General features: G+C 40.2%; 1 long non-coding RNA gene across 1 annotated transcript; it reads right to left on the reverse strand.

Annotated features, from left to right (window-relative positions):
- Window positions 1-11335: 11335 nt before the first annotated feature.
- On the reverse strand, window positions 11336-12164 carry LOC137153980 (uncharacterized). The gene is made up of 2 exons (XR_010919989.1): window positions 12055-12164; window positions 11336-11651 (listed from the first exon to the last, which is right to left on the reverse strand). It is a non-coding gene; the product is annotated as an uncharacterized lncRNA (long non-coding RNA).
- Between the last annotated feature and the right edge of the window lie 2979 nt (window positions 12165-15143).

Below are 15143 nucleotides of genomic sequence, written 5' to 3' on the forward strand. Positions count from 1 at the left end.
TTTAGTCTTTCAAGTGCTTGACATTTGAAAAAGCAGATTTTTGTCCTTCTATTAAAAAAATCTGAGTTGATGATAAATATTGTGTAGGGAAATTTTGTTCCATAGTTCATTCCTCACTTTTTCTCCTGAACTACGAAGCCCTATTATCAATAGCATGAAGCATGTTCCTGCATTCTCACGGCCTGTCAATGTATGTTGTCAAATCAGCAGTTGGATAGGCTGTGGATCTTCTCTTCTTCTGCTAGTCTCTTTCCCCAAAAATATTCACTGCTCCTGTCCAAAGAATTACTTCTCTTTGAGATGTATTCAAGATACTGTAAAGACGTAGTTTGGGAGTTGTAATGAATGTATGTGATGCTCTTATCTTATGGAACTTGAAATATTGATGTTACTGTAACATGAATAATAAGTTGAAACCAAAGGAAAACAGTGGTTTGAATTATGTGAATATGTACGTTTGTTGTTTAAAAGGAGTAACAATGTGAAAAAATGCTTTTACCGCAAATGCACTGATGATGTAGTAGCAATTATTATCAGCGTGGTAAAGAATGCATCCTAATTAACCCAAATGATAGGAACTAAACATTTGATTATGGAAGAGTAGATTGAAACTGTCTGAGCTTTAGGGACTGGCAAGAAGAAAAAAAATCTTGTTTGACCTTGATTAGATTAATGATGGCTGCATAAGAGATGGGGGGAAAATAAACTAACCCGAAAATAAAGTAAAATAAAAGCCAATTGTGTGAGAAATAGGATTAATGACATTTTTCTGTTTTCATCTTCCAATATTTCACTGCCTGGCTTTCATTAAAAATGCAACAAATGTTGACAGAATGAACCTTCCAAAGCATGGGGATATTCCCCTGATAAATTATATTACCTGTTATCAGGAATACTTTTTTAAGACAGAATGCAATTGTTTTTTCCATTTTTTTTTTTTTTTTAAATCATAGAATCATGGAAGATTAGAGATGGAAGGGACCTCAGGAGGTCATCTAGTCCAACCCCCTGCTCAAAGCAGAACTAAATCTTGTATACACTTTCTTCTGTGTAAAAATTATTCTGTATGAGAAGCCATTCATTGAATTGTTCAGAAATGCTGTAGAAAAGTTACACAATGAAATGAATGTTCTAAGTTCTGAAACATTTATTACTGGTAAAACCTCATCTATTACCCACTGAAATGACTGCAATACACAGTGAATACGATTCAGTTGATGCTGAAATAAAGACGTTAATTGAATTTATCCCCACCAAAAAAGTAGGAAAACTTAACAAATCAACCACTGAATTAGACCCATTATTTATTGAGGTGGACACATGCACTGACTAAAACATGTCAAATAATTTCTTATTAATCTAGATATGCTGCCTATCTAATCAAATACATCATTTTCAGAATCAAGGTCAATAACTATTACGTCAAATAATTATTTCTAAAATCCTATCAACAACGAATCAAATATACTGCACAGTTCTTGCAACGTGGCCTGAAATAAATACATAAGTGCGGTAGAACCTCAGAGTTACGAACACCAGAGTTATGAAGTGACTGGTCAACCACACACCTCATTTGGAACCGGAAGTACGCAATCTGGAAGCAGAGTCAAAAAAAAAAAAAAAAAAAAAAGCAAATACTGTACATCACAGTACTGTATTAAACTTAAACTACTAAAAAAGGGAAAAAAATTAAAAAAGATTTGACAAGGTAAGGAAATTGTTTTTATGCTTGTTTCATTTAAATTAAGATGGTTAAAAGCAGCATTTATCTTCTGCATAGTAAAGTTTCAAAGCTGTTTTAAGTCTCTATTCAGTTGTAAACTTTTGAAAGATCAACCATAACGTTTTGTTCAGAGTTATGAACATTTCAGAGTTACAAACAGCCTTCTTTCCCAAGGTGTTCGTAACTCTGAGGGTCTCCTGTATAAATATATTGGCTATTAAAACTGACACAGCTCATAGCTAGAAGGATGATTGTCTTTTTCTATTTCAGAGCTTTTTTGTTCTATGACCTCAGTGAAGATACCTTCCGAAGAGCATTGATGTAAATGCTTCAGATTTGTAGCAATTTCCCTAATGTGGCTCTCCTGCTTTCACACCAACATGATTTGCTTAATGCTTTTACAGAAAAAATTGATGATTTGACAAAGGAAAGTGTTAAGAAAACCTAGAGACAAAAGTAAATTAACAATTCTAATCTCTTTCTTCCATGAGCAATAAATTAATCTATAAAGTTAATACCATGAGACTCAATCCTGCCGTCTTCATGCTGTCCTCTCTCATTTTAAAAACTACATCTCACCTGAGGCAGACATTGGGCTTGATTCACTGGTTTATCATAGCTTCTGCAGTGGTGGAAAATACACTGGGGTGATTCTGATGTGGCACAAATCAGCCATAACTTCCCATTGTATCCTCTCTTGGGGTCTGCGCAAAAATAGGCGGTGCTTGTAATAAGGACACAATATGTCACCTGTGTAACAGGATTGTTAGAAAGAGACTTTATTGGCTTTTTACTGGCCATAGTCACCAGACATTTGTCAGGGTTACAAAGGTTAATAACTTTGTCATTTGATATGGGTCACTATATACTAATTCCAGTGGCTAGTGGCTATTGTTACAATCCTGATTGGGATGGGTCATCTGCAATACTGGTGATCTGGGTTGACACATTGGAGAGCTCAAATAACATCTTTGAATATCCTGTCCAGTTGGGAGCTAGGATTACCAGCACCTGTATCAGGCATTCATGAAGATAATGGTCTTAAAGTATTATTGTCTAACTATTATGTGAAAACCAGACCCTGGGTTTTATGTTCAATAAGTGACACACTAAGAATTGGTAAGAAGCTTTTTCAGAGGTTTAATTTAAACGAGAGGGAAAAGCCTTGCTCAGATGTAGCTAGGTGATTCTGAGATCAAAAAAATCCCTAGGTTTGAGAGAGAAGAAAGCATGAGAAAATAGAGAGGCAACACCGCAGGCCAGTGGAGTTTAAAAATCCCTCTAACAAAAATCATTCCATTCGCTTTTGGTACTTTAAAGTGCAGTGGGACTATGGAGTTTTGAAGCACGTATCTTAGAGGTGTTATGTAATATGTAGATTGCAGCTGCCTCTTAATATTCATGCTCTGGGAATGTACTATTCCATGGGAGGCATATAACTATTTCCATTATTTCTTTCTTTTCATACTAATTTCTCAGCAGGATATTTGGCAATCAGGGCATCTGATGAGATGAATAAATGGACAGTAAGCCTAGCTCTATCTGTGTCAAAGAAGATATACGGGATTGCCCCTCAGCTGGCTATCTCAGAAAAGCTAAGAACAATGCTGATACTGTCCATCTCTGCCACTGTGCAGGAGTTTGTCAGGGTGCAATTCCCTTCACCGGCCCAAAGCCAGAGCAATCATACTTTATACTGGTGAAATCCATGGCAACAGAGGAACAAAATTCTCCCTTTCTCCTCAGAGTTACAGTGAGGGGATTCAGTTCATTCCCCTAAAAGCAGCTTCTCCAGTCTATAGATTTTACCTCAGCTCACCCCAGCCCATCACTGCTACAGAGCCAATGACTATTTTCACTTTCAGATTCAGCCTAAGTCTCTGGTCCCCAGCTTGTGAAGTACCTGGGACTCAGTCTGAAGCCATTCTCAGAGAAAGGAAGCCAGTGACTTTTTTGGTAAGTAAGATTCAAGAACACAGGTATATTTAAAACCACTGGTTTTGCTCTGTAGAGAGTCTCAGCCTGTGCCACAAACACTTTAAAGACTTCAAAGGCAGGAGATGCCCACAGCTAGGGCTGAAGATGAGACTAGAAGTGCTGGTTTCAGTTGACACTGGGGGTTTCAGGATTTTACGGCATGAAGCACTTTTCTTTCCCTTTTGATGAATTAAAATGGAAAAAAATGGATGGAGAAATAGCTTAAGATTCATTTTTTGAAGTTTGCTTTTACTTATAAGTGCCAATTTGAGATTAAACAACCCTTTAACAGATGGAAAATATATTCAGTGTTAAAAAGTGGCTGCAGAAACTCATTCATGGCAGCCATTTTGGAGTGTGGATGCTTCTCTCTCTTTGATAATAATAACATGGTTAACAGAATGGTGTCCAGTTTCACACAAGATGATGGACTATCCTCATTTGACAAGTTTAAACAGTGTGGGTCACTGCAATTTACTGAATGGAGTTGTAGCCACTTCTATCAGGTTTTAACTGTGGCCCCATGCCTGGGAGTTTGACAGTATGATGTATTCCCCAGGTAAATAAAGAAATGTTCTTTGATTGCGTAAAACCAGAGGGCCTTGACTCTTTACACTCAGGCCCCTTCACACTGCTCTGGCAATGGAAAGGGGATGTAAAGTGGGTGTAAATGTAACTGAAATTAAGTCTCAGTAGGACTTAAGCATGTGATTAAAGTTAAGCACTTGCTTAACAGTCCACCCTTGCTGAATAATGGGCTTGCACTCCTGAATCATGGACTTTCTCTCCCTCTGCCACTCAGCTGGGGCCTCTCTGCTAACATGTTCTCTTCTTCCTGGCTTCTAAAATTCATAGCTAGAGCGGGGTGGCAAGGGCTGCTTGCTGACAGGAGAGCATTCCTTGCTCTGTTTCTTTGTGAGCATTCCCCTAATTGGTACTCTCTTCCCCCTCTGGATGTGGCAGTCACAATGCAAGCCTATAGTCACGCACCGGGAGGGTTGGCTGCCTCAGGCCTGTGCTCCTAGGGGTGATGTACTTTATTTTTCTAGCTCAGCAGCCCATGATCAGGCAGCCTGATTTTCTATGGAAGTGTTGGAACTGGAATTGACAAACAGTGGCGATGCTAAGAATGCCTCGCTCTTAATGGCAGCATTTCCTCAATATTTACAGTGTTTGTATGTCTTTAAGAATCTGCCTGTATGTGTTTCTACCGCCATTGAAAGTATTTACGGTATTTGTGCTATTTCCTTAATGGAATAATTGCTTAAATATTTAAATGAGGCAAATGCACATATTTGAGCTCTGTCTATCATTTCAGTCTGTTGCACAGCCACTGGAACTGCGTTACTTAAGAATGAAATCATGAAACACCCTTGCTCAGCTGCACAGGGACAAGCAAGAAGCTCGCCACTTTGCAGGGCTGCATAAGGACCTCAGTGATGCCAGTCTCTATGCTGGGGAGAACAGGTACCACTTGTCCCTGCTCCCCACCCAGGGTATAAAGCACATAAAGAGAGTGGGAGGCCTAAGGAGGGGGCAGGCATAGGCGTAGTTTGATTTCTCTACTTGGGTGGGAGGGGCAGCTCCAGTCAGGCCAATGGGGCTGTGTGTGGGGGCAGGAGGGGATGGGACAGCAAATTCCACGCCGTGCAGTTTGGGGGAAAACACCCCTTTGTCCCATCCTGCCCAAATTATTCCCATCGGGACAGGAACCATGAAGTAGAACCCTTCTGCAATTCTGCAGAGACCACACGCGGGGGGGTGACGAGGGAGAGCAATCTGGTCAGTGAACAGCCCCAAAAGGTTGTACACTGTCTGGGGGGCCTCAAAGCCACAACCTTGCCCTAAATGTACACATCAGGATAGGCTCACTTTAATACAAAAATGTAAAAATTGAAAGAAAGAAAGAAAAAGCAAGCAAGCAAGCTAATGGGTTATTACCCACAATATGCCACTTCTGTGTGTTGACACCACTATACTCCATCTTGCTTTGGTTGGAGTGAGACCTGGTTATGTCTCACTTTGCCAACTGCAGGGGGAAGGAAAAATTGGAGCATGCCATTAGTACTTTTCCCCAGTTTGACCATTAGATATGTTACCCTTCAGGATCATATGTAACGCTGCATACTCTACATTTAGGCCAGATCCCCAACTCATGTAAACCAGCAAACTTCCATGCTTACACTGATTAACACCAACTAAGGATCTGGCTTAGCACCTGCAACAACTACTTGTCTGAGTTGTTAGGTAATACTAATAGGCACTAACCTGTAGAAAGCCTGACAGGACATCTTCTATAGGACAAGAGTGCCCTCAGAAAAGAAAAATTGTTACTGTATATTTTTCCTTTCTGTAACAGTTTGCCAGCAGGCTCTAAACAGATCTTGTAAAGTTCCCTCTGGGATTCCTGAGCTTAGAGAACTATCAAGGAAAGTGGCAGAGTTCAACTGGGCACAGCTGGCTCGCTCGTGTTTGTCAGAACAGAATAGATCTTGGTTTTATATAGCAACGTTCATTTTCAAGGTATATCAAAGTATTGTACAAAGAAAAGAGCAAAATACTGGTAGTTCAGTGAGAGTGCAAGCAAATGGGGCAGCCATTATATGCTGAACAATAGCTTAGACTCAGACCTGGACATTAGAACCTTTTCATTACCTGCGGAAATGTTGGCCAGCACTCTGGGGTTATCCCTCTCGTTTTCAAACAGTGCCATTTGATCTTCAGCTTCCACTTAGACACACACCTTAACCTTCCTGGCTCCCCGCAATCTTCTCTCCGGTGGTTGGCAGTTATAACACAGAGCAAACTCTCAACTGCCTAGCACACAGTCCAGCCGTCTACTACATACTCTGAAAGATCCAGGGTCTACACACCATGGAAATCACAAGGACTCGATTCAGGGACATTCACTGAAAACCTGTACTGAAGGCACAATCTGCACATTAGTGACTTTTTTTAATATAAAACATTGAAAAACTCCCTCCACTTTTTAAACTATGACATTCCTGTCAGGTTTTCTACGTTCCATCCTACTGTAAGTCAAATAGCTGATCAAGGAGGAGCTATTGCTGCAAAGGACATCATTAAATATGAGGGCCAGTTATGTGATAACTAGCAAATTATAATTATGGGGTTAAAATTGTGACTTTAGAGACAGCCCTGAGCAAAGGGTTGTGCATATACTGCACTGACCCAAGAGAAGCAATGGGACACACCTGGAGATACACCTGAGTCATGATTCTTGCCCTGCTTTCTCTTTGCCCCTGGGGCCAGGAAGTAGCCATTTACTTTGAATTTATACCAGTGATTCTCAACCTATTTACTATAGGGGCCACATCCACACAATAAATATACTACCTGAATGACCTGAGGATGTCATATGGACTGCAGCTGTGTGCTGATTGGGCCCATGGCTTGAGAACCACTGGTTTATACCAACAGTAAATTACTACCCAATAACCACCACAGGCTCAGTTACTCTGGCCAGAGGGAGGCAGCTGTAGCCAAGGCTCCCCCCATTCCCTGCCCACTTCTCACCCCTTGCCCCCACTTGCTTCCAAGAGAGAATAAATAGGCACGTATAAATAGGCAAGTAGCCCCACTTTTTCCTATGTCCTAAACTCAAGATCTTGGCAACTTGTGTAGCTTTATAAGAGAAGTTTTTACTCCCTCTTATTCTCTCACATAGGAGCACAATCCAAGTCGTGATTTAGCCCATGGATAGGCTACTTTAGCATTGTAGGTCTCTAAACATTCCCAGCTGCTGTATGATTTGTGGCCCGCTTTTTGAATCTGGTTGTGGACTAAATTAAATGCAGAAGTAAAACTCAATGCAAAACCTGAATCATTCATTTAATTTAGTACTGAAATCATAAGCAAAGCACTACAGTACCTGGTGAAGGATGCAGTGATTTTTAATTATGGATAATACAACTAATCAGTACCAATCAACATTTTATGATCTTGACTTAATATTTAATATAATGTTAATTATAATTGCTTTTGCCATAAATTGTGCAAAATACTTGGTATCATTTCTGTTCTGAATGTGCCTCATGTATCATGTAAAAACTCATAGGGTATAAATTATGTGTGTAGTTTGGGCGACACATATAATTGATGGCTGATAGGATAGGCAGCTTGTTTATGGCACACAGGTGTTCTGCCACCAGGGGGAGCTTTTGTCACTACATTTCTTATCAGAGAAAACCTGTCTTTGAGCTCTCCTGCTTGATTCTTCATTTTGAAAGGTGACGTTAATTAAGTAGTGGTGAGTCTGAACATTATTAGAATGGAGTTTTGTTCATGCATAAGTACCTTCCAGCTACAAACAAGGAAAGTTCATTTAATTAAAGACAATTTTAGTGTAAGTTAGTATGAGTGTAGTTCAATGAATCTGAAATATATTTTCCCCCAAAGTCTACCAAGAGGCTGCAGGAAAAATCAAAACAATTTGGATAAAACATACAATCCATTTCAGTATATTCAGAGCTTCAAGTTTGCTAGTTTTGGCTTTTGGGGGGAGCAATTAGTAGAGTTCAGTCAACACAGAATCTGGAAGGTTTTGATTGCCTCACTGAAACTGTGACACTTGGGAACATGATACCTACTCTGCTTTCTGCTTCTCCTTTGCTTACCAAAGCTCTTGAACTAGACTGATCTTGAGCTCTTTCCATGGGGGTAACACAGAGACATAGCATGAGGGAAATAGAACAGGGCATTTTACTATCTATCAGAGTCTGGACATAGGTACATAGTTTTAAAAACAGTGTCTGTTTTAATTAATGTTAATTAATTATGATGTTTAGAATCAGCACTCATCCTCTTTTAGCATCAAGAACATTTAAAAATATAAATTGAAAATCTGGATGAGTGTTATCCTACTAGGAAGTAATTTTACTTTTTTTTTTTTTATAAACACCTACTGAGTTTCTTCGTCCATTGACTTACTTGGCCAGTTTCAGCAGTCTTACAAACTGTGTGCAGACTCTCCTCATAGACAGGTGGATCTACCACTGTCATCTTCAAAGTGCAGGGGTCATTATAAAGAAAAGTGATGCATCAAGTGAAACATCCTTATGACATTATGGATCTAGCCTTGGTGTATATAAAATGGTTACAATTGAGGTGCTGTGTAAAATTCTGTGCATGAATTAATGCTTCTCTCTGCTGTATATTGTAGTCTAAATTTTCAGAGTTGAGAACCTAAAGTTAGGCCTAAATACATATTTAAGACCCTAAATAAAATGATCTTATTTTCAGAGCTACTGAGCACTCACAGGTGCCATTGGCTTCTGAAGGATCTGTGGAAGCTCCTCACCTATACAAATCAGGCCACTGTTACTTTGGTGTCTTAAGTATGGATTAGATATCTAACTCATTGCAGCTAATGGCAAAACTCCCACTTTTTGCTATGGGACCAGAATTTGGCCGTTTTGACATCCTGGTTTTACAGTGTTGTCCTACAGTTTTCATTTCTTTTTGCAGCAGGAGCACATCAGCATTCTTGTTTCAATAGAAGTAAATGACAGGCTTCCTGTGAAAAACTTTGAACAAAATAGGATGATCATATTAAAATCTATGATATCAAGGATGGAGTATATGTTATTTCACTTAATAGAGAGTTAAAATATGAAAAAGCATTGTTAAATTTGGGTTGATTAGTGGGATCACTAAGCGGAACAGCTCTGCGGGCCATGATTTTGCAGATGTGAAGGCAGAGAAGCAGATTGTGATTTCTTCTGTTACTACAGAGGCATAGACCTGTAAGACGTCTAAGTGCTGCTGGTAGATGGATTCACAGCAAGTTGTGCATCATCAGGGTTCTTGTCTTCTTGCAAAGTGTCTGTGTCATATGATATAGTTTATTGGTGAACCGTGGCGATCTTTACAGTCAGTGTGGTGATAAATGGTCATGAAGTGGTCAGGCTGTTCACCAAGATCGTGTTTTTTGGCTTTTGTGGGGCATGATGAATTTAAGGCATTCAAGAGATTCTGTAGGTGAACAAGCTTTAAATATGTATTTCTCTGGTGAGAGAGGGAGGGAAGGCCATGACCATATCCTGGGTGAGGGAGGCATATTTTTAGTCAAACTCTCCAGTATATAATGGATAAAGAACCAGAGTCACAGCCTGGCTTTGGGAGGGGGTTAATGACATCTCAAAAGGTGGGAATGTTATCAATTAATCGTAATAAAAAGGACTGAGAACTGAGATCTGGCTCAGCGATTATAAAGGTTCATTAACCTAGAAAGTTAAAATTTCTCAGGATAAGAAAATTTAAAAAAGCATCTTACAGGATTTTCTCCTTTTTAAATCCAACTAGTTAGGACTCTATTCCTGTGATGTCCACCCATGATAGAAGCTTCACTGAACTTTAATAGAGTCACCTGCCTGTGCTAGTTTATTCATTGCACTGTATGAAAAACAAAAGCACAACCTTAGTTTTGGAGCCACAAAGGCATGCCCATCATTTATTAAACTCTCTGATTGCTGTAAGCTGCATGACCTCTGATTAGTTACAGATTGTGGGACGTAAAGGGTTAATAAAGGTGCTCACAATTTGAAGGTGGACATATGGACTAAAAGACATTGATTGGACTTTTTGGATAATTTTCATTGATGCCCTGTCTATTGATGCAATGCAGATTAAGGTGGCAGCTAACTGTTAGAAAGAAATGCAGCAGTATCTCACAGAATACTTATTTAACTAAAAAGAGAAAATTTGTCCAGCTTCTGGACAACTGTTATAAACAGAGACGAATTCTCCAGCATCTCTGTGGCACCTTTTACCTCTGCTATGGTTTTTCTTACCCTTCTCTCCTTCTGTCGTCTAAAATCTCTCACGCCCAGTATATTTCTTCTTGAAGCCTATATTTCAGCTCATTATTACCATAGCTGAATGAATAATTTGAAGTGAATAATTTATCCAGTGAATTTCATCTCACCTCCTTTTCAGCTTACAATTTTCTTGGATGCATTCATTATTCACAATTATTTGCTGAATAATTTTGGTGAATAATTCTCCATCTGTAGATGGTTCTCAAGCAGTTTGTTGCAATTATTTAACATTCAAAATTCAAGCTGTGTTGTTTAGTTATGACTGGATACATTGCTCATGTGATATTTTTTCTGTTCCCTGATGGGATGAGTATCACTTCTAGGATCTGGTTTCTGGTGTGGTTAACCCCACTGAGGCTTGTAAATGTTGCTGCCTGGAACATTCTTTAATAGTTACTTAAAATTCAGTCTCCTAGGCACATCATGACATAGCACCCACCTGTCTCATGGTCCCAACCGATACACAGAGTGGCATCCCACCCTCCCACAAAAAACAGACAGCAGCAGAGGCATTAGGAAGAGGTCCCCTCTGCCCCCTGAACAGATAGATGTGATATCTGTACTGACTTCCACAGCCAGGATGTATCTGCTTGCTTGGGTGAGGGGTGGGACAAGATACTGCACTTTTCTCCTCCTGCCATATGCACAATCTGCTGCTGGGGGGTGTGGGGGTAGGGAGGGTTGTTGGTGGGTTTCTTCAGAGCAGTGGGATTTGGAGTTAACACTTCATTGAGATTTCCTGAGGCAGTTCACAGCTCTGAGCTACTGTTTCAGGCTTTCTGCAAATTCAGGCAGATGTTCCTCCCTCAGTTGTGCTCAGATCATATTTTCCAGCTTTTCTTCATAATTGAGAGCCAGACACTTAAAAAAGATGAAATCTTAAATTACTGGTGTAACCGCATGACTCCAGGAGTTGGGGCCCAAGGGACGGACCTAGATAGGGCCTATGCCTTAATCCAACTCTGCCCACAAACGTTCCTGTCAGTAAACACATTTGTCAGAATGTCCAGGGGAAGTGAATTCACAAAGGTTCAAACCCAGCTACAGGGAAATCAAGGTTTCATTCCAGGGCACAGTGACTGAACATTTTTCAGGGAGTTGCTCCACTCGATCTGTCACCAAAGAAAAAACATTAATTTCATTTCATATATTCAGTGGATTTCAAATCTTTTTGTCAGCTATAATTGATTATCCATGTTAGGCAATATCTTGCTGTCTTTGCTGCTATAAACTATGACTATATGAGGAGAAAGCAATGTCTTTAAACCAGTCGGGGTGGATTGCCTAAAGCCTTCTCACCACTCCTGAAAGACTGTTCTTCGCTGCAAGTTAAACACAACTTTGCTCAATAAACTCAAGAAAACAGAAGGTTTCCTGAAATATTTCATCCGAAATTGGACAAAGCTGCTATATGATGGATACATTGTAAAAGTAACAGTAGAAATATGGTGCAGAGACAATCTGGATGCCTGATTAAAAACTTAGCAGCTTCCAAAAACAGCTTTGCTGACATACCTGGAATCTAATTTCTTATTTCAGTTCTAATTTTCATACTTTTTAAAAAAAAATTGGTTTATTTTTGTTGCTATTAATCTCATGCAGTGTCTCTCCCAGTTCAGAAAGTTTGGGGCTTCCTCAGTTCTTACTGCAGCTGCCCTTTATACACACTGTCATAGGCTTCCTTTCCCCCATTAACTGGGTGGCAGGTGGGAGTAGTTTGAGGGAGGATTGAAAGCAAGTGTTCTTTCGGTAGGTGGTGCTACCTGTTGCCAGCTCTAGGGAAGGCAGATGTAGCTAGGTGAAGGTTCTGGTTGCATCAAAGTGAGTTGGATGTTTAGATAAGGTGATGATCTTGCCTCATTTCTTTTAAGACCGCCTGATGCTACCCTATGGAGTATGCTGAAAGGCTGATTTTTTGGCAATCTATGCCCCTGGAATCTCCCTTTAAAAGGGTTTTCCACTTGGGAGAGGGCATACAGAAGTTTTGTTTGCCAGGGAATCCTGAACACATCCTGGAGGCCCTACCCCAGCTCCTGACCTAGTCCCACAGAGGTCTCCTTGCAGGGTCCTGAGAAGGGGAAATGGTTCTCCAGAGGTGGCTGACAAGCCCACCCTAGCCAGGAACCTCCACAGGACAAATATAGTGGAGCAACCAGGAAGGTGTAAGGAAATGGCCAGGTATCCACACGAAGGAGAAGGGCCTCTAGGCTGGCTGGTGTTATGTTGTGGTACAGGCAGGAGCACGGGGGACAGAGAGTCAGATGTGGTTTAAAAAAGGTGGAGTACTTCATTACAGATAACCTGCAGGTTATACAAATAGTCAGCATTACCTCCTGGTTTAGTGAGGCTTTCTGGATGAACCCCTTAAGTGCCTGCCAGCACATCTCCCCTTTTGTAGATTCAGAATCCCTTATTAACCCTGACTAGCCACAAGAGGCCTAGCCCTAAACACTAGCAGAGGACAGGCTAGATTACCTGACCCTCTGCCCACTGCCATCTAGCTGTGTTGGGAGCCTTGGTAAGCAAAGTCCTGCCAAACAAATGTAAAAACTGAGAGCTGGCAAGAGCCAGCTGGTCTGTACTTAAAAAAAGATATTTTATGTATTAAAACCTCCAAACACAGGTTATTTTATATTGTGTAGAGCATTTCCTTGGTTTGAAATAGAAGCTGGCAACACTTTGATAAAGGGTATAACTGTTTCCCCTCCAAACCTTTGTCTGTCTTGTCTATTTATACGGCAAGTTCTCTTGAGTATGGGCTCTTGCTATGTATGTCTTTGCATAGTGACTAACATGCTCAGAGCCAATCTTGGTTGGAGTCTCTCATGGCTACTCTAATGCGAATAATAATAATAATATTAAATAAATGGCTGTCTCGTTTCCCTGTCTCTGTGCTGACATCCAGCTAGGTAGAATTTTACAGTACAGTTTCTCAGCAGTATCACAAAAGATAGCCTTATGCCTCCCATATTCAAGCACCTTGTAGCAGACCTATTTTTCCTTTCTTCACATGAGTGGAAGCTCCCTTCTTATGCATGGCTACATTGTCAGGATGCTAAATATGTTTACTTTGGTACCAATGGGACCTACACTTAAATTGCACATCCCAAGAGGCTGATGAGAATATGTCATACTCCTCCCCCATCCAGTCCAATGCAGAAGGTCTGCAATGGCAGGCAACTGCAGTGTAAAACACAAACTCTCTCTCTCTCAAATCAGTGGAGGCTGCCTCTTCAGTACTGCAGGGCCAGACATCTGGTGGTGATTCACAGCAAAGGAGGGTGCATGATTTCCTGTTGTCAGTGAGAGCAGTGCAGCATGTGCTCACTGAGATTTCTGGGCAATGATTCAGTGGAGGACTGGATACAGGTGTGAGTAGGCTTCTGTATGCAGAATGGGAAATCCCTGTGGCCTGATTCAGTGGAGAGAGCACAAGACTGGATTCCCTTCCTGACTCTGCCACTGACACACCATGTGATCTGATTAAAGTCAGTCACTTAGCCCTGCTGTGCAGCACTTTCCCCAGGTATAAAATGGGGATAATGATACTTACTCACACTTGTAAAGTGTGTTGAGATCTATGAGTGTAATGTGTTATGTATGTGCTAAATATTATTATTGCTGTTTTATCCTGTTGCCACTGAAGACAAAGTGCCCATTCACTTTAGTTCAAGCACGACTAGGCTGCTAGCTGATTTATTGTAATTTCATGTTAGTGCAATTATAATCTCACTACTTCCTCTATTAATTTTAGAGGTTAGTCTGTTTAGTGCTTCACTGTTTCATTGTTTCTCCGTATGTAATGTATGTAGCATTATTACAACACTCATAGATTTCAGTCTATGATTTTACACAAACATATGACTACAAAAAGCATGTAAGCTAAAAAGAGAGGTGACTTCAAAATAAATTAAAAATGTTAAATATGAGCTGAGGGAAAAAAAAAGGAGAATGAGGCACATTTCACATAGATAGCTACTGAAAGCACTAAGCAAATTCAAACAAAATCCAGCCCGTTAGGAGACAAAACAGACATTTTGGTAGATATGAGTGTTTAAGTACAGAGCTGCCAATTTTGTCAACAAAATTTCTGCACATTTATTTCCTAAGCACTCAAGGAAAATACTTGATATATTACTGTGCCAGATCTAAAGGGGCCGTGTAATTGAAAAATTCTTTTTCCTTTTCCCTTGCTGACAACTTGTTTGACTGCACAGAACAGAAGAGATACAGACATGTCTTTGACGTCATTTGCCACGCTGCAGGTAAGAAACAAATCCAAACCTGATTAGATGCTAAACTACGCATACACTATTCTGCAAAGGAATTTCACTTTTATGTGATCAGTCGTTTGATGTTCTGCCTGCATGTGTGTGTGTTCAATAATAGCCCAGGGTTTACAGCAGATGGAACACAAGTGCAATATTAGCTCTTGTGACTTCATTTCTCTCAATATAGAGAGAGAAAAAATAATCTTTCTAAAATGCTTTTACTACTGAATTCCCAGCAAAAACTGTAACACTTGCATTTCCCAGTCACTTTGATAGTCAGAGTTTTACAGGATGGAAACATTTTTAGGAGTTTGATGTTTTAAACTTCTTACA

The sequence above is a fragment of the Emydura macquarii genome, unplaced genomic scaffold (assembly GCF_026122565.2).
Source record: "Emydura macquarii macquarii isolate MOO-44397 ecotype Brisbane River unplaced genomic scaffold, CSIRO-AGI_Emac_v2 contig_1253, whole genome shotgun sequence".
Taxonomy (NCBI): domain Eukaryota; kingdom Metazoa; phylum Chordata; order Testudines; family Chelidae; genus Emydura; species Emydura macquarii.